At 37.9% G+C, this 19,899-nt stretch overlaps 1 pseudogene; it reads right to left on the reverse strand.

Moving 5' to 3' along the window:
- Window positions 1–1,503: 1,503 nt before the first annotated feature.
- Window positions 1,504–2,529, reverse strand: LOC113299719 (annotated as a pseudogene).
- Between the last annotated feature and the right edge of the window lie 17,370 nt (window positions 2,530–19,899).

Genomic DNA, 19,899 nt, shown 5'->3' on the forward strand with positions numbered 1-19,899 from the left:
GGAATATGCTTGGCGGGGACAAGGTACAGGTCAACTTGGGTCTGTTGGTCTGTAATTTAAATGACAAAGTTGGCGTACCCAAAACTATTTTTAATGGTTGTAGTTGAGACAGAGCTCACCTAGCGTTGGTTGTGGGATTTTCATTATTAGGGTTAGGTCGTTATTGGCCCTCTGAGTTAGTATGATGTTTAGAAATGGAACATTACATGTGATGATGCCTGTGGTCAATGGAGCCATCCTTCATTAGTTGTGTGTAATTTAAGTACGCATAAAATACCTTTTGCACATTCTTTCATTAAATTCAAGTTTCAAACCATTCAACTGATTCAAGTTTCAACAATGGAGTATGTGTGTATCCGCGCATCACTTTTCTCAGTAACGTGCGCATCGTCTATATATGCATCCTCCATGCATGTAGCGTGTCATTGCTATATGCATGTACTTTTGAAATGCATCATTTAGCATCTAACGGGGTAAACTCCAACATCTTTTTGTATGAACGAATTTGCTTTCTTATTCAAATCAAAAAAATATATCTGGATACAGATTTGATGATACATATGTATCGAAAGAAAATATCACATTGTCTAGAATTAAGATTTGCTAGTTTGTTATGTGGAACTATAAGCACATGCAAATTAATGATTAACACAAAACATAAGAACAAAAGATATAGTTTTGGATTGTATTGCTGGTTTTTGTTTGTGAAATTTGTCAAGGAAATAGCCAAGAAAAAATTGACCTACAGGGGGCTCCATATCTAAAGTGAGAATTTTTGGAATTTGAGAACAATCTGCTGGACTTTCTGTCATGGTTAAGCAATGGGGTCCATGGGTTTTGGTGCTTCTTTTTACAGATAAGCATGTTGCTGGATGCTGATACTACTTACAGCTGCTATGGACAATGAAGACCTTGAAGGTCCCATTTAGACACCCTTCTATTGTTCTTCCTCCGTAAAATTGCATTTTAAGTTTGGTAGTTATTCTCTCCGTTTCAAAATAATAGATCGGTTTCACGTGCAAATACTACGGAGGGAGTAGCATTTTAGCAATTGCCTAGTATTTTCACCCGTTGAGCCTCTGGTCGACTTGATGGACCATTTGTTGAGGATTTCTACGAACATGGAAGATGATTTTTCAAGGGAAACTTGAGTGGTTCTTTTTGACTTGTTGTCAACAATGGCAAGGAAAGGGCCATGTCTATTGGTAAAATGAGAAATGCACAAGTACGTGTGGGTTTATTGACATGTTTAGATGATGAATAAAGAATAATATATTTGAAAATCGGAAACTTAAGAGAATTCCAAAGCGAACTGCTTCAAAGATTGCCATTACAAAATTATATTGGGTTGTTGAGAAAAATTATCTGATGATAAAAGGAAAGTTAATACTGATTAAAGTTGTGATGGTCTGATGATCAATCAAACAGAGACAAAGATTGTTTTAGGGGTTAGGATTGACAATATTTTGTTGTTACGTTTAAATATAAGAGAATCCGATTGCGTTTATGTAAACAAAATTTTGATTGATAAAAGATGAGTATAAATATAAATACATCAATATATAGTTGTATACACAGTGTTATGAAGATGCTGTTTTTCCTAAGTAGTAGTTATTGCCCTTATGAGCTTAATTATCAGCGGGCACATCGCCTCAGCTAATGAATCAAGCTCATAATTTGCATAATCACAACGTTAATCCGAAGCCTTTTGCTTCCGATCTCTTCATAATCCTTAACCTTTTGCATGATTGAGTAAACATTTTGTAAGGACCATCCCCTACAAGCATCCAATCTCCATCTTTATCTTCGTATATTGCGATATATTCAGAATCCTGACCCATTCCGTAACACCCAAATAACTTCTCGAATGCCATGGCAAGTTCTGAGTACCCTTTGTAAACATTCAAATCGATCTTTCGAAGATATGGTGCACCGTCCATTGAAATTTTAACGTTCAATTTAGCAGCTGGATTGTCAACAACTGCACTCAACCCATTGTTGTTGTTCTTTTTTCTGTATGAACAAACTGGTGGCCACCCCACAACTTGATTGGTAGTAGTAGCCTTATTGTTCTGTACTTTTCTCGGATAATCTTCGGTCACCGTCGATGAACTGTTTTCTTCATCGGCGACGGTACTGGAAAATGCCCCTTGCTTGTTATCCTCAGGCTTGCTAGTGTTGTTTTTCTTTCTGTATGAGCAAACCGGAGGCCAACCCACAACTTGAGGAGTAGGCTTACTTTGTTTGATTCTCTTACGGTCATCGGTGATTCCCGAGTTGTTTTCTTCGTCTTCATTGATATCAGCAAATACCCTTTTTTTGTTCTTGATCTCCATTGGAGAAGAAGCACCGGGAAGACCCAACCTCAGTTCTGTGATCTCAAAGCCTAACCCTTGTTTTGCTTCCATTTTCTTCTAAAATATAACTCTTGTCTGCTTAATTGAGATTTGGTTTTTGCTTAGTTCTACTTTTGAAGCTCTTTGAGTAGTGATGATGAAGATGAATGTGATTTGAGTTTGAAGTCAGGATTGGGATACCAGAAGGTTTTATAAGAAGAGGAATATGAGAAGGGAGGAGACAAGGTGGGGACAATGTAGAGGTGCACTACAGGTTGCTTGTCTGTGATTTAGATGACAGAGTTGGCCTACTTAATAAGACTATTTTTTTAATGGCTGCAACTGAGACAGAGTGGTCACCAAGCGTTTGTTGGGGGATTTTTGATTATTTGGGTTAGGTAATTAATTTATCTGGGCCTTTTGATGTTCCGAAAATGAAACATTGCATGTGCTGTTGACGTGTTGCTGTGATCAATGGGACCGCCATTCACATTAGATGTGTATAAATTAAGTTCACATAAAATATGAAATTCCTTCCCACATTTTTTCATTTCATTTCAAGTTACTGCCACCTGCACACTAGGGTTCTAAAGAAATTTTTAGTTTGTCAAAATGGCTCTCCCCTCTCTCCTCTCTCTCCCCTTCACCTGAGATTTCTCCCCTCTCGGTAACGATTTCTTTCTACCGTTTCTTTTCTGTCCCATACTCCCAACGTCTCTCTAACGGCTTTTTCTAACCGCCGATCCCTTTTCTGTGCCGGAATTCTCCTTTCTATCTCTGTTTTTGATGCTTCTCAACTAATCTCAAGCTCAATCCATGAACACTACTCACAAGCCTCACATTTGCAACTGCAATTGCATCAATTACACAACACAAATCACAAATACCACCCAAATCACAAAAAGCTCAAAAATCAGTTACAACACACAAACCACTGAATTCATAACTTACAATCCGAAGAATCACACAGGAATGAATGCCCAAACCATCAAAGGCTATTCTGGCTTATGTCACGATTATTATGACACAAAATCTCTCCTGGGTTATTTTACAAAAACACATACCCAATTAGCCTATCTCAGCATCTTTCAGTCTTACTGGAACTTCTTATCAAAAACAACTTGCCACTAAACTCCCATTGCCTAGATTTAAATTACCCTGTTCAAGCTCTCAAAGCCAGATTTTTATCCTAGCAATGGAAGGAGTTTTTTTGAGACAGAAATCTCAACCAGTTAGTCTGAGGTTCTCTAGTTGCAAAGCTCATTGGGAATCAGCTGGATTTCTACACCTCCTTCCCCTGGTATGTATCAGTGTACTATCTTGGCTATTTTGGCTAAACTTCTGGAGGTGAGTACTTGACTCTCTTAGTGTTTGTTTCTCTACCCTCTCTCCTAATTTGATCTTTCTTCTATTTACCAAAAGCATATGCTCTCTATTGCCTGCTAGTCTACCAAGTCCCTTAAACCTGACTATTTCTTGAACCTTGTTAGCACTCATGATCTTTCTATTGGGAATTGCTTCTTTTAACATGCTTTTAACTAGGAATCAGCTACATTGCACTACTTTTCTTTAAATAGAAATAAAAACTTAAACATAGTACTACAAATTACCAAAGTATGCATAAAACATTTCCATAAACAGGATAGCATCATTTTTTTCGGCATCAAACTAAAAGAAAGATTTCAGAATGTCTGGTACTACTAAATTCAGCATGTGCAGCTTGCCAAATCCTACCTATTTAGTCTGCTTTTGGCCCCCCAGACTCAAGTGCAACATCTCTCACAGCTCTGGCCATCACTGCCTTATACACCCTCTCTACAGCCCTTGCATCTGCTTCAGGAGGCAAAGTGTCATCAGCCGGCAACAGGAAGCTGGGGCTCCTCACCTCGCATAGCACTAGCCTTTGCAGATCTGTAGATTTGACCCACAATCCTAGAATCAACTCCAGGAGTTACATGCTCATCTCGAGGAACTTCAAGTGGATGTGTGACTTCTCCTGCACCAGTCTGAGACACCTCGGCCACATCCTGAGCCATCTGCCTGAGAGTGGGAGCAAGAATGAACAAATTGGGAAATGTGATCTGACCTGGTTCAGGTGGCATTGTAGCTTTGATCCGAATCTGATCCTTGGCAGGATCGGGTATTGAGCAGAAAAGAAGCCCTGCTGAGTCCCCCCACAGACAATCCGCTCTCATCATCTACCAATACAATGCCTTCCTTTATCACCCGGCGGCCCTTTGTGGGGTGCAGAGCAAAAAAACCCACCCATCTTTTACACCCACAAGTTCTCCATTCTGAATTCGGCCTTGCTCGACCTGTTGCGGTGGTCTCCCTCGCCTGGCAGTTGCATACACAGCCCTTTCCCCATTGCCTGCTCTCCCACCTCTAAAACCAGACACCCTACCCAGAACCTGCTCTCCCATACATTGCATCAGAAGTATAATGCAATTCATGCATATTATACCAGAAAAACCTTCACTTATCCTTGCAGTTTCAACCTACAAAATTCAATTATCAGGCTGCAAAAACACTCAAATTGATTAAATGCATGGAAGTTAAAACCTCACCCAAGAACTGCTTGATTTACAAAGAATTTTACCTGCTTTATCTGAGGGATTTCAACAGTCTGCTCTATCTGAGGCTCGACTTCGGCAACTCTTGCTTCTCATGCTCATCTCTCAGGGGTCGCATATTTGCATCCATCTTCCTTTGCCTGGAGATTTAACGAGATTACTCTAGAAATGTTGTTCAACAGAAGGATTACACAGGAACACTTTTTTCTTTCAGCGAAAACTGATCAAGAAACTGATTGAAATTATCATCTCAGCGGTTTTAATCAATTAAGAAGAGCAACAGCCTCTCAATCACAACCGTCAAAAATCCTCGGGAGTTACCAGACTTGCAGCATTAACTTCCGGTCTTGCAACTTGAGGCGCATGATCAAGCCTACTGGCATCATTATTTGGCCTACTACAAGCAAAGACCCACCATTGGCTCATGCAAAGCGGCAAGACACCTGGCAAGAATTCTCTTCCACGTCAAAGGGCAGATTTTGAGTAATGGATCTGCAACATTCCCACCCGACAAGCCCAGATACAAAAACTACCTCAAACTTTCGAATGACTCAGACATTTTAACCACTCAGATACAAGAGTTTCGAAATGACTCAGACACTTTAACCACTCAAATCCTTCCAGCCGCAAGTACAAGGACCATTCAACTGCAATACCAAGGACCAATTCAAAGACAACCTCTTCATCAAAGACAAAGAACAAATCCAACTTGCGTCACATTTCAAAATTCAGCTAGACATGTCGTTCTCAGTCATTATGAAGACTACACAATTACCATCTACTACCCCCAATGGGAAGGACAAGGTAAGACTCTAAACACTTTAAATAACATTTTATTGTCCTTGTATGCAGGTACATGAGCCAGAACCCATTAGTCACGAGAGCCAGCAACAGCTATCACCAACTGAACTACAAAGTGATGTCCACACCAACAGATCAGTACTTATCAAAACCAGTTTGGACTAACTTGAGTACAACCCATCTATGTTCCAAGACCAACATTACTGACATTTGCAAGAATCATTTTCAAATTAAAGCTTGGGTGGATGCCCCACACTACCAGCTGGCCTGCCTTGTTAGAACACTTTGGTAAATACCTACTGGTTCTTATTCGTTTACTACCCACAAATGGCTTCCTCATCAAATCCCTCCAACCCAACCATTGAAATTCTTGTTGATCAGATGAACAAAACCCTCAATATGCCTGAAGTAGATCTTTATCCTAAGGTTTTCTTAAACCCTGACAACATTAGAGCCAAGCAACCTTTAGATTGGAAATGGTGTTTTATTGGAAAACTCTGCAGCAATATCTGTTATGAAACATCCAGAATCAGTACATTCATCAACAACAACTGGGAATTTAATGGTAGAGTTGAACTAGATATTTGGAATAGAAGAAGGAATTTTTCATCCTCAGACTCACTCATGAAGATGATTACTCAACACTGAGGAATGGAGGCACCAGAGGAGTTTTGACAAGCTTATGGTTCTTGTTGGTATCCCCCTTGGAGGCCCAGACTTAATTCATGAAGAACAATTTACTAAGGTAATGGTTTGGCTGCTCATCAAAAGAATCCCATCTCACATCATACCAGATATCAAAATATTCTACAACCTGTTGGAGTTTTTCAAACTGCCAAGAAACCTTATGGAAGAGACATTTGAAAAAAATTTAGAAGTTAAACTTACCATTGATGTTACCAAACCTTTGAAGTTTGGTATTGAAGCTTTTGAAACCCCAACTATCTCTCATTGGCTGGAGTTTGCTTATGCTCTCAATGGAATCAAATTCTGCAAAGTTTGTAGAATATTAGATCATCCATCCCCACCCTGCCCCATCCCACCCACACATTCAAAATCCCACTACTCAAATCACAAAAGCCTGCAAACACCTCAACTCTCCCACCACCCCAAATGCCTACCAAAAATCCGTTCAAGAAGGAAGAAATGTCATTCATAGAGGATACTCTGATGCTGATGCTGCTCAAGTCTTTGAAATCAAGATGAGGAATGCAAAACAGAAAGAATTGGAAAAAAAATTGCTAATTTGCCCCTCATCTTCAAAACACCTCACTTTTGGAGCCTCTGCTAGAGCTGATCCCAACTCCCCACATCCGGATGTCATTGCCAGCCAAATAAGGCACAGAAAACTTGAGCTCTCAAAGAAAATCTCCACCAACTACAGGAATCACCAAGCTAAAACAAAGATCAAGGAAGCAGCTAGAGCTAAAAATCCTTCAAACACTAATGCCAACCAATCTGGACACCACTGGTATCTTTCCAATCATCCTTCCCAACCACATAACTCTAGCTCAAATCAAGGAAAGAATGGATGCTGAAACTGTCCAGTTCAAAAAGAAGGCTTGGAAAGCTAGAAAGACAATTCACGTCTTCACTGAAGAAGATTCCCTCTGATAATGACAGTATTAAGGATTTGGACAAGCAGAAAGTCATGCCAAAAAGGAAGCAATCAACTCAGGGTGCAGAGCCTATGGAAACCAATGAAACTGACAACAACAAAAGATCAAGAACCCAGAAAACTATGCTGAACCTCTGGCTCAAGCTTTCCCCTTATGACTAATGGTGCTTCTGGCTCATCAACACCAACCCCTGAGGTAATTTCCTTCTCATCTTCTATCTTGGATTAAACTGCAACCAACATTTTATTTCCTCATACTGTTACATCATAAGCTACTATGATCCTATAGCTAGGAGACCAACCTCTAAATACCCCCCTGTATCCTATTTTTGGCAATTCTTTACTTCTATAGCCTGGAACTGCCAAGGTCTAGGGCAAAAATATACTAAGAATATCTTAATGATATGCTGACCAAATTTAATCCTGATATCTGCTTCATATCTGAAACCAAACAGAAACATGGTAAACTTTTAAATTCTATGAAACAGCTTAATATCCAAAAATTTGGCATGTTAATCCTGGGGGGCTAGTGGTACAGCTGGTGGATTAGTAATGATATGGAAGAACAATCTTGATGTTGAATTCTAGACTGTTCTTAACCATATCAATGCTAAAATACAGCCTACTAGTGGCCCTCCCTGGCTCTTCACTGGTTATTGGTAATTCTAATAATACTCAGTGTAAACTAAATTCTTGGAAAGTTTTGGAGTATACTGCTTCCAAGAACTCCCTCCCTTGGTTGGTTATTGGTGATTTCAACTTTATTTTACATGATTTTGAAAAATACAGTACCCAACCACTGGACAATGCTGAAGCTAATATTTTTAGTAACAAGATTATTGATCTGGATCTAAATGATTTAGGCAGCACTGGCTGCCCTTTCACTTGGACAAATAAGAGAAGTGGGCCTGCTCTCACTGAGCAGAGATTGGATAGAGGATTAGCCACTGAGTCCTGGCTCCTCCTATATCCAAACTCTACTATCAATAATCTGTTAGTTATTGGCTCTGATCACCATCCCATTTTGCTTAACACTAATCCGCACTAGAGTACTGGTAAAATCCCTTTCAAGTTCTTTGGTCCTTGGCTAGACCATAAGGATTGTAAGGATATCATTTTTGAATGTTGGCAGAAGAACTTATCTGGTTCTAGCGCTTTTCTAATTGCTAGAAAACTCAAAGAGGTCAAGCTGAAACTCAAAATCTGGAACAAAGAAGTTTATGGCAACATAAAGACAAACATTGAAGAATGTAAGCGACATCTGCATTGGCTACAAGAAAACTACTTCAATCAGGACAAAAGTAAAGCATTACAAACTGCAATGAAAGTTCTCAGAGACTGGCAAGACATTGAAGAAAATTTTGGAAAATCAAAAGTAGAGACCAATATATCAAATTGGGAGATAAGAATACAAGTTATTTCCACAGAACTACAAAAAGCAGATTAAGGAGGAACAAGATAGATACCATCCAAGATAGTTCTGGAAACTGGATTGAAAACTACCAAGACATAAAGCAATGCTTCACCAACCACTTCTCAAAAATGGCTACTTCAGAATCCCCTTCTATGAATACTGAAATTCTTAACCTCATTCCTACAGTCATAACCACTGAAGGTAACAAAAATCTCAATAGAAACTCTGAAGATAGTGAGGTCAAAGCTATTCTCTTCAGCATGGCCAAAGATAAAGCTCCAGGACCAGATGGCTTCCCACCTAACTTCTTCGAAGCAAATTGGGACATTATAGGAGAGGACCTAGTTAAAATGGTCCAACATTTCGTCAAGTCAAGATACCTTCTCAAAGAAATGAACTCAACCTTTATATCCTTGATACCCAAAATTGATAACCCTACTAGTCCCAGCCATTTCAGACCCATTAGTCTCTGTAACACCACTTACAAAATTATATCCAAACTGCTAGCCCAAAGAATGAAACCATACCTCAACAAAATCATATCTCCCTACCAATATGCTTTCATACCAGGAAGACAAATAGATGATAATATAGCCATTTCCCATGAAATTATTCACCACATGAGAACCAGAAGAGGTATTAAAGGCAACAAAGGAAGTATGGGGATCAAGATTGATATGGTTAAAGCTTTTGACAGAGTGGACTGGAAGTTTCTGCATACAATTATGGTCAAAATTGGCTTCAACTCTGAATGGAGCAACAAAATTATGCAATGCATATCCACTACTTCCACTGCTGTCCTTCTAAATGGCTCCCCTGACAAATTCTTCAACCCTACTAGAGGACTCAGGCAAGGAGACCCCCTGTCTCCTTACCTGTTTCTTTTCTGCATGGAGGCTCTATCCAGAACCTTATCTCATGCTGAAGAGTTGGGTCTCATCTCTGGAGTAAAAATTTGTAGAAATGCCCCATCCATAAATCATCTCCTCTTTGCCGATGATTGTATGGTTTTATGTAAGGCAAACACTATTGAAGCACAGAATCTCAAGGATATCCTCAGCATTTTTGGAGATACTTCTGACCAACTCATCAACTTCAGCAAATCAGGAGTCTTTTTCAGCAAGGACACCGATCCAGCTCATATGCCTATTATCTGCAAGCTTCTTGGAGTTCAAATTCCACCTACAAATGACAAGTATCTAGGCTCTCCTTTATTTACCCATATAAGCAAGATCCAATCTTTCAAACCAGGGGTGGATAAGATGAAGAGAAACCTGTCTAGCTGGAAGAATTCCCCACTGAACCTAGCTGGAAGAGCAGTTATAATAAAATCTGTCACCTCCACAGCGAGCATCTATCAAATGAATTATTTCATAATCCCAAAGCAAACCTGTCAAGATATGAACAAACTGCAAAGAGATTTCTTCTGGGGAAAGAACCTGGAAAACCCCACAGGATACTACCCAAAAGCCTGGACAGCCATTTGCAAACCTAAGGAGCTTGGTGGATTAGGTTTTATGAATATGGAGCTTTTCAACAGTGCCATGATAACAAAAATAGGATGGAGATTGGAGCAGGACAAGGATTCTCTCTGGTACCAGCTGATGGATGCCAAATATTTATTGGGAAGAAATGTTCTCAGCATGAACACCAAAGCTAAAGATGGAGACTCCTGGATATGGAAAGGGGTTTTAGAGGGTATTCAGAACATTCAGCAACACTGCGAATGGAGAATAGGAAATGGAAACACAATAAAAATTTGGGAGGACTTTTGGATACCTTCTTCAACTGACAAACTCATCAAACCTGCTAACTGCCCCAATGATATCCAACTGCTAGCTCACCTAATGACAGATCAAAGGGAATGGAATATTCAGATCATTCAGCAAATATTTAGCTCTGACACTGCTCAAGTCATCACTAATCTTGATATTCACTCCAGATAAGAAGACAGTATTCACTGGAAACTCAAGAGCACAGGAAAATTCTCTGTTAAAGCTTTATACAAAGCCAAAATAGAGAATCTCTATAGAAATGATCAAACAACAAGAGACTGGAGAGCTATATGGAACTTGAAAGTGGCACCAGCTGTCAAAATTTTCCTCTGGAAATGTGCTCATGAAATTCTGCCAACAAATGCCAAAACTGCAAGCATTCTCCACTATATTTATCCCATATGCAAATTATGCAACAGTGGGGAGGAATCTATGACACACATGTTCCTCAACTGCCCTGCCGCCACTGAAGTCTGGCAGCAAATGTTAGGTGGAAATCATGGGTTATTTGATCACCATACTGTTTTCATGGACTATTTTAATGACTGGTTTCACAATGCGAACATCAGTCATAATGTCTGCATCTATGCTACCACTTGTTGGTTCATTTGTAAGGCTAGATGTGATCTAGTTTTCCAAAACATCTCTCCTAATGCTAAGAATACTACTCTCAGCATTCAACAACATCTCTGTGATCATAACAGAATTCACAAGTTACATTGCCATGCCTTGAATACTCAGGGGCATATCATTGAGAATGAATCCCATGTAGCTACTCCTGAAACTATTGTTGGGGTCCAACAACACAAGCAGAGCTTTGGTTTCTTAATCAAAATCTGTACTATTCAGGATCCCAACACTTATCAGTTTTTCTCTGCACTAACTATCACTGATTTTGCAGGCAACTATGTTGATAGCAGAGGACACACAGGACAGTGGGGAGCAGAAGGAGCCACAGGAGGAGCAGACTTAGCCTTTCAATGGGCAGAGGAAAAGCAGCACATGAACATAGAAATACATGCTGAAACAAGTGAAATCCTGGAGCACTTCAACACTCTCTACATCCAAGCAATCAAAGGAAGATTCAGTAGAAACTACCACAAGGAAAAACAGACATCGAATGAAGAATCCCTATTACATATCAAACCTGTAACTTTTGTTTTATTGGGTCTTAAACTGTTACATAGAACCCAAAATCTCCAAGCTTTGAAATTGGCTATAACTTGTAAGAACCTTAGCAGTGGGTCTTATGTTTGTCTAAACAATGACTACACTTGCATTATTACCAATCCAAATCCTTAGGCTCCGCCTAAGTTTTCTTAAAAAAAAAAGCACACTAGTGTTCTTACACGCCGGGATCTGACAAAAATGGCATTCGTATAGGACGCATCATTCACCGGATTCACCGTTCCAATATCTCGGATTTGGGGTGTACATACACATAGTAGTGGACTGTAGTGGATAAAGAAGCATTTCCTACTAAGCTACCAAGATCAGCTATCATCCTGGGGAGGAATTAAATTTAAAACACTGACATATCACCTAGTGATTTTACCACTGTGTTACAGTTATACCGGCATGGTCTTTCTTGTAGTTTCATGCAATCTTGAAGGTTGTTTTGCTGTTATGGTCTTTAGTGCTTCAATGGGCCGTCGTTCTTACTATGCACGGACAGTATAAATGCCGAACCTGACAAATTTTAAGCGTGCAGTTAGGCAAGAAATTTATCATGTATGTTTCCCGGTCGAATAACCCTTTTTCCGATCTTAATTCCAAGCACGTTTTCATTTTGTTGCTTGTCGCTGAATGCAAACACAGAGCATATATGAATAAAGATATCAAAATATATATCTACAGTTATCCAGGAACAAATTCGATGATGATACATGTGAACACATAAATCTCGAAGCCATCCATGTGTTCACAAACAATATTCGCATACATTCTAATTCTGAAATTGTACATCGTATATGTAAAGGGGATGATTATATCGATTCATCGACTCTAAGCCTTCGAGCTTGTCATTGTCTAGTCGAATATTATCATAAATAATGTTCGTATAAAAGGGGTAAACAGAGAATCAAATAAAAATGTAAAGCACATGACGTTCAACGCTGAATGTAAAGTGTTGAAATGTAAATAAGACAAAGATTTACGTGGTTCGGCACTAAGGCCTACATCCACGGGGCTGGTGTTTCACTATGTATTGAATGATTACAAAGATAGTCGAATGACTTTAGAGTACACATAGGTCTGCGGAAGTAGGGGATCACTTACTCTTCCTATTTCTCTCTCCTATATTCTCCTATATTTGCTCTGGATTGGTCGACCCCTTCTCTCTTAGTGGAGAGGGGTATTTATAGGGTTGGAACGTGGGTCCTACTTCTGAGGTGCCGTTGCAACCTTATCTTCTTGTGCTTTGTGCCCATTACACAGAGGTCTTCGGCATATGCTGCGGTCTAAGCTTGAATACGAAGGGTTATCCTCGCTTATTCCACGAGCTGATTGACACGTGTATATCTCTTGATATTTAATGCGGGTAGATGGACGTCCGCTCGTGTCAGACAAGTGTCTCTTAGTCTGGTCACATCTGCGTCAGTCAAACTCTCTCTCAGCCGTTGATCTGGGATCTTCCTCGGGATTGGATGTACTAACACCCAAGGGGTATTATCTGGTGCTCCTCTTTTCCATCATACCCATGTGATTCTCTGTCCCTGACCGTCAGATCTACTGACCGGTGACATTTTCTAATGAGATGCTCCTCTAGGTTATGACGGCTTGTTATCATGTTTTGATATCTCACTTTACATGCCTTCCACATGTCTCTTCCTGTACACGTGGTGCATGATGAAAAGTGTACATACAATACATAACTATCGAAAACAAAAAATCACAATAATGCTTCGACATTGAAATTATGTTAGTAGTTGGCAAGGTAGAGCCACGAGCACATGCAAATTAATCCACACGTCTATAAGGAAAAAAATGATTAACTTAAAAGAGAACACAAAAACAAAAGATATTATTGTGGATTGTCTTGTTCTTTTCATTTGGGCAGCTTGGAATGAAATTGGCCAAGTAAAAACTGGCTCCACATATAAAGTAAAAGTCTTGGAATTTGAAGACAATCTGTTGTGCTGGTCCTTTCTATGTAAGTTCACGGTGGGGGGGTCCTTGATTTTTGGGTGCTTATACAGCTAGGACCGACCAGTCTATTTTGGGGTGCTATTTTCTGCTGCCTCAATTAGTGGTCAGCTGGTGGCTGGTGCTCGTTTTCCTCCCCACGTGAATGGTGGTGGTGATATAAATGTACTCATCGTACGGTGAGTCCCCTTGAAGGGCCCAAGCTGATATATTGATAATAATAGCTCCGTTAGGTTGCTCTGCCCACGTCGATTGGCGATTTGTGGAGGATATCTACCAGCATGGAAAATTTTCCAAGGATAACGTGGAGGAGTCAAACTGGTCAACTCCCAACTATTTATCTGGGTGTACCTCTCGGTGATAAAAGTGGAGGAGTTGCCAAGTGGGACGAAGTGATTGAGAAATTCAAAAAACATTTCTTTATTATTTCTTATTTTCTAGGTTAATCAGTAGTTTAGTTTAGTTGTTATTATGTTTTTTACTTGTCTACATTGTTAAGGTGGTTTTATCTGTTCTCTTAAGGTTTATCTTCGTTTTAATGACGATTCTTGGTTATTGGGTTGGATTTTAAGATCAATAGTGATGCTCTCCGGCGACGAAATCTTCATCTTTGTTATCTCCGACGAAGAAATCTTCATCATCAACTTATACGTCGACGGAAACTTCATTGATGGTCCTTTTGACAACGGAAGCTTCATCACTAGTTACAAGAGATTTGAGCAAATCACTCCTGTTTTGGGAGCACATCTTTCTAAAGAATAGAAACAAACTATATGGTTGGAATTTAATACCGAGGAAAACCATCCTTCTTCCGATTTAATCGAATCTTATTCATACTTGTATTTGTCTCACTCCGGTAATCCTTCTCTTTCTCTTGTCGGATTTCTCGGTATTGTAGTTTTACTATGTTCTTGTTACTGTGTATTTTCGATCTTAAACTCAATATAACCTCGAATTTCCATTAATGAAAAGGTTCCTTGTTTATCAATTTTTTTTTTTTTGACAAATTCAATAGTAGGCTTGCTGGTTGGCAGAAATCTCTTTTGAATAGAGCTCGTAAAATTATTTTGGTTAGCAATATTCTTACTAGTTTACCTATTTATTACATGTCTTTGTTTGTTACCTCTAATTCTGTTGTTAAGAAACTGCAAAAGCTCGTGACAAACCATCTTTGGAATGATAACGAAGAAAAAAAGAATGTTCACGTTGTTAAGTGGAACGCAGTATGGTAGAAAGAAGAAATATGAGGCTTGGGTATCAAAAATTAGAAGACTATGAACAAATCTTTTTAACAAAATGGCAATGGAGGTTTTTAACAATAAACGATGCTTTTTTGGAGGGAGATCATTTAAGAGAAGTATGGAGCTGAATCTAATGGTTGGTTTTCAAAAATACCTAAAATCTCTTATAGCAAATAATATAAAACAGCATAACGAAATGTAATGCAATGTTCGGAGTCACATCAGATTTAAAGCAAATTTTGGTAGTGGTATCAGTTTTTGAATGTTGTTATAAGAAATAATAAAACCGTTGCTGATTGTTTCACCAGTGAAGAAATTATTAGAAACTTGGCTATACCAAGAAGGCTCAATGTTGCAGCAAGATTAGAGTTTGATGATTTGAAAAGAAGCTTGGCTTTGGTTTAGGGACGCCCATGGTTCGGTTTTCAACCCAGACCGAACCTGTCTAAACCGATATAAAAACCCAAAAAATCAAAGACCGAAAAATTCCATACCTAGAAATCCAAAAACCAAATAAAAAAAATCCAAGAATAAGTACTAACGAACCAATAAATACCAGAATAATAAATAATTTACATTAAATTATTTAAATGGCTCAACACTATGAACAACAAAGAAAGCGCAACTCCAATGCAAGGGGTTAAGGTCATCCTAGGTGGAGGTTTTATTAACACATTTTTTTATGGGTCATTACTAAATGATAAAAAATAGAGATAATCTTTTTTAGATAATTCATCATCAATCTCGAAGGTCTTGTTTAATAAACTTCATTTAAATTTAGAGGCAAAAAAAATGATGTGAACTTAAGATCCAAGGTCATGAAGTAAGTCTAATCTAGACTTTCTCCTTTACCCTCACTTAGTCATGTCTTCTTTCTTTATGACTTTGACCCTTGTATTGAAGATGAAAATTTGATGGAAAATGTCGTAAATCCTAAGTATCGTGCAATTTTAAAATTGTTTGAGAAACATGATAATTATAAGAAAAAACACGGTTTATAAAAAGGGGATACCAAATCTTTGAGGGGGGATACCAGTCCCGAGATCCAGCGGTCATAATTGTTTTGCTTTATATAGAATGGCATCGCGCTGTAAAGATTTGATATTCCCGTTTATAAATTGTAGAGGACAAAATATAACATCTACACAAGAACTAACAGCTGAAGAATAATATAGATGAGATATGAAATAAGACTCAAGGCCAGACATCGAAAACCTGAACCGGATGTCTAATGATTGAGCCATAGGCGACCAAACAAGACAGAGACACGGAGCTAGGTGCGGAAGACCCGAGTCCAGATGCGAAGCTAAGAAGATTCTCGATGCTGTCAGTTGAGGGGACACCTGCAAAACTATCCCAGATCGGTAAAAGCACAAGGAAGGAAACTATCAAGTCCAAGGTGTAATGTGCTAGGTCATCTACATGTAATTGACGTGTTCATATCATGTATTTGATTACTCCCAACTGGGACAGAGAAGACGAAATTGTTCGGACTGTTGGTATCAAAAGGTCAGTTTTCTGTCAGCTCTACCTCTGATATGCTTTCTGCTTTGTTTATTTATCAGAATCAAGTATATGCGTTCAATTATATCTGGAAGCAGAAATTCCCACCAAGGATAATATGGTTTATTCTTCCTCACAGTTTTCCTACAAGGGATATGCTTAGAAAAAGAGGAATTAATGCTCCTTAAAACTGTCTTTTTTGTGATCATCCGAAATCAGTCAATCATATTTTTCTTCACTGTGAATTTTCTACCAATATTTCGTCTCATTTCAAAGAGAAGCTGAATTAGAACTTTATAAGGCTGGTTCCTATAGGGGGTGGCAAACCCAACCTGCCAGATGGCCTGACAAACTGGCCGCGTCACTATGGTAACAAGGTTAAACGATGGAGACTAAACTGCCGACGTTCCAAAATCGATCGCTAGCGATCGAAACTAGACCGCCAGCTATTTTATTTACATCATTCGGTCGAGACTCAATTTACACCCTTAGGAAAAGCAAGCTTTATCGGAAAATTAAAGATATACAAGATGGAGTTGTGCTCGAGGTATTGTGACCATATGGAGAGAATCATCACTAGGGACTAGGTTCAAGGTACCATCTAGTTGAGAAAACAGTAGAAGCATATTTTGAGACCAATTTTGTATAATAAGACTTTTATTAAAACAAAAATTTATGTCTAGCCTTCCACCAATATCAAAGTATGGAAGCAAGGGAACCAAAATCTTACCCTCTATGATTGTCATTTATAAAAGTACTGAAAAACTCTTGGAAATAAGCTGAGGTTGATGATCAACTCTCACTGACAAGTGGGATGTAAATAGGAAAGATTGAGCATTCGGAAAATGAATGAGTAGATGGTTTATCGTTTCATCATGTAGGCCATAGAAGTTTGCGATTTTTAATTTAACCAATTAAGTATTTCTCAAAATTTTCTTAGACCCGTCAACCATTATTGACCATTCTCTAAATAAAATTTTGCACTTTAGAAGGCATAAAATTTTAATTCCAGAACTTCTTCCAATTAAAATAAAGACTCAAGGTAGAAAAAAAACTTACCTCCTCAATATATTTGGAGGTAAATTATTCTTCGTCTATGAGAGCCCAAATCAGCATAATTTCATTAAGGTCTTCAGCCAGGTAGATCTCAATGATACGATTTATTTCCCAGGAAAAGAAAAAGTTTTTGAGAGCTGGCATATTCCACCTTCTTGGGTTATTGGGAAGGAATGAGTCAACTTGAGCTTTGGTTAAGCTATTTGGCTATCTGATATACATTTGATATCTTTAACAGTTAGGGACCAAGGATCGAACCAAGTAGATATTGAGGACCCATCTCTTAATTGCTAGTAAAAACCTTGTTTCATTGTATCCCTCATATGTGCTCATGTTGTGGATGATGTGCTTGTAGTCCTAGAAGGTGTTGTGCATACTTGGTTTTCAAAATGCTAGTACATAAGCTTTGTTTTACATCGAAGAACGTTCTTATAATCTTTCTAATGTGATCTTTGTTGATGTCCTCCAACTTTCTTAGACTCATCCCACTATTAGTAGACTTAGTTTCAATAAGTTTGCTCCAAGCTATATATGAAATAATCCTTGTTTGGTTCTTGTTATGGCCCCCCCAACAAGAGCTAATAGTCTTCTAAATCCTATCCAATACAACTTTAAGTATGAACCATGAATCCATGTTGTGTTTGTATTTTCATTTACAAAGTTATCTCTCTTTGTATTATCAAGTATTTTATGCGATAGCTTTGTTGACCTTTGATAGGCGAACATTAAATTATTATTATAATAATTCTTTTACGTGCCTAAAATTCGGACAATAATAACCTGAGTTATTTAGCGGATAACATTATTTGAAACGAATTTTTCCAATTCTTTCGTCACCCAAGCTACAGCATTGAAAATCTTATTAACTTTGACATCTCTTTCTTTGATCCACAACTCCTTTGTAAGTGACATTTATTTCCACAATAATGATATTGGTTAGTAACATAATAAATGTGATGCTTACTGTTGCGACACTGTGGAATCACTTTTTTTTTTGGAGATTAAAGACTTTTGTTCTTTTTTATCATTTTAAGATATTGTATCTTGACATTAGTAGAAATGCTTTCTTTGATGACTATTTCGAAGTATCTGGTTGAACATGATTTTTATCCTTGACAAATTTTACATCTTTACAAAACATGGGCGCATATATTTATTTATAACTCAATCTTCATATATCACGAAAATTTTATTTTCTCATAATATATAGATTAATTTGGTTGAGCTATCATTGGACTTAATTATTCAAGTCATTTCCCTCTTCCAAACTTTATATTTTTTTAAGAGCAGTACCACGATCTTTCTCTAACAATTTTACTCGAGAAAGGATAACACTTAATATTTTTTTCAAGACCTTGTATTCGTTGAAAAATGTTTTTCCTCAACTTTTTGAGATCTTGACCAAGCTGTTCACATTCAACAGTTTTTGGACATAAAGTTTTATTACTACTCTGGATCGATTTACAAAATAAGGCTTCTCTTTCAATTTCATCCTTGATAATATATTCATGTATGCGAATATCTATTTCACGACCCTTGACTTTATTTTTTAATTTCTTATTTTCAAGAGTCAGAGAACGAATGTGCTTGAGGTGGTATTCTATATTTTAAAGAGATAGAGAATGTACGAACTTGATGTGATTAATTAAATCCTCATTAGCATCTCTTTCATCTTCTGAGTCTTGTTCATCGGTAGTGCACGTCTGATGAGCTTGACTTGGATTAAAGATCATCTCTTGTTCCTAAGACTCACTCAATGCTCTTTCAATATCTTTGTCAAACTTTGAGTTGAGAAGGTAGCATCATTGAGAGAATTACTACTTTCTAGAAGTAGTTTATTTTTTTTATATAAAAAAAATCAAGTTGTGAGTCTTTTACAATTATCCCATTCCTAAGACTATTAATCTTCATTTAAAGAAGTTTAATAGGTTTTCAAGTAACTATTCAGCTACCTTTTCCAATCAAAAATCAAATTCGTCATAATATGAGCCTTTATTCATCCTATCCCGGATGTCTACATTATTATCAAGTTTTCCAACTACTAGACTAGTAGACATATCCGAGATTTGTCTACATCATTATCAAGTTTTCTAACTACTAGACTAGTAGACATATCCGATATTTTTTACGAAGAAGATGCCAATATAGTTACATAAGCAACTTATGTACTTAGAGTATCAAAATCATGTGTTATGTTGTTGAGACTTTTTTTCCAGAATATCATACTTTTCTTTGATGATAATCTTCTTTGTTTATCTCTAATTGATAAATCAGAAACCTGATAGATATTGAATACTTATAATCTTTCACAAAGTTACAAATATGAAAGAAGAAGATAAAGAAATACGAGTTTTCTTATTTTGACAGTTCCTGCATGATTTCCGAAAACCACTATTTTGACTCATGCCTTATATAGGTTCGATCGAACCAAACACATA

This window comes from Papaver somniferum, chromosome 7, assembly GCF_003573695.1.
Source record: "Papaver somniferum cultivar HN1 chromosome 7, ASM357369v1, whole genome shotgun sequence".
NCBI lineage: Eukaryota > Viridiplantae > Streptophyta > Magnoliopsida > Ranunculales > Papaveraceae > Papaver > Papaver somniferum.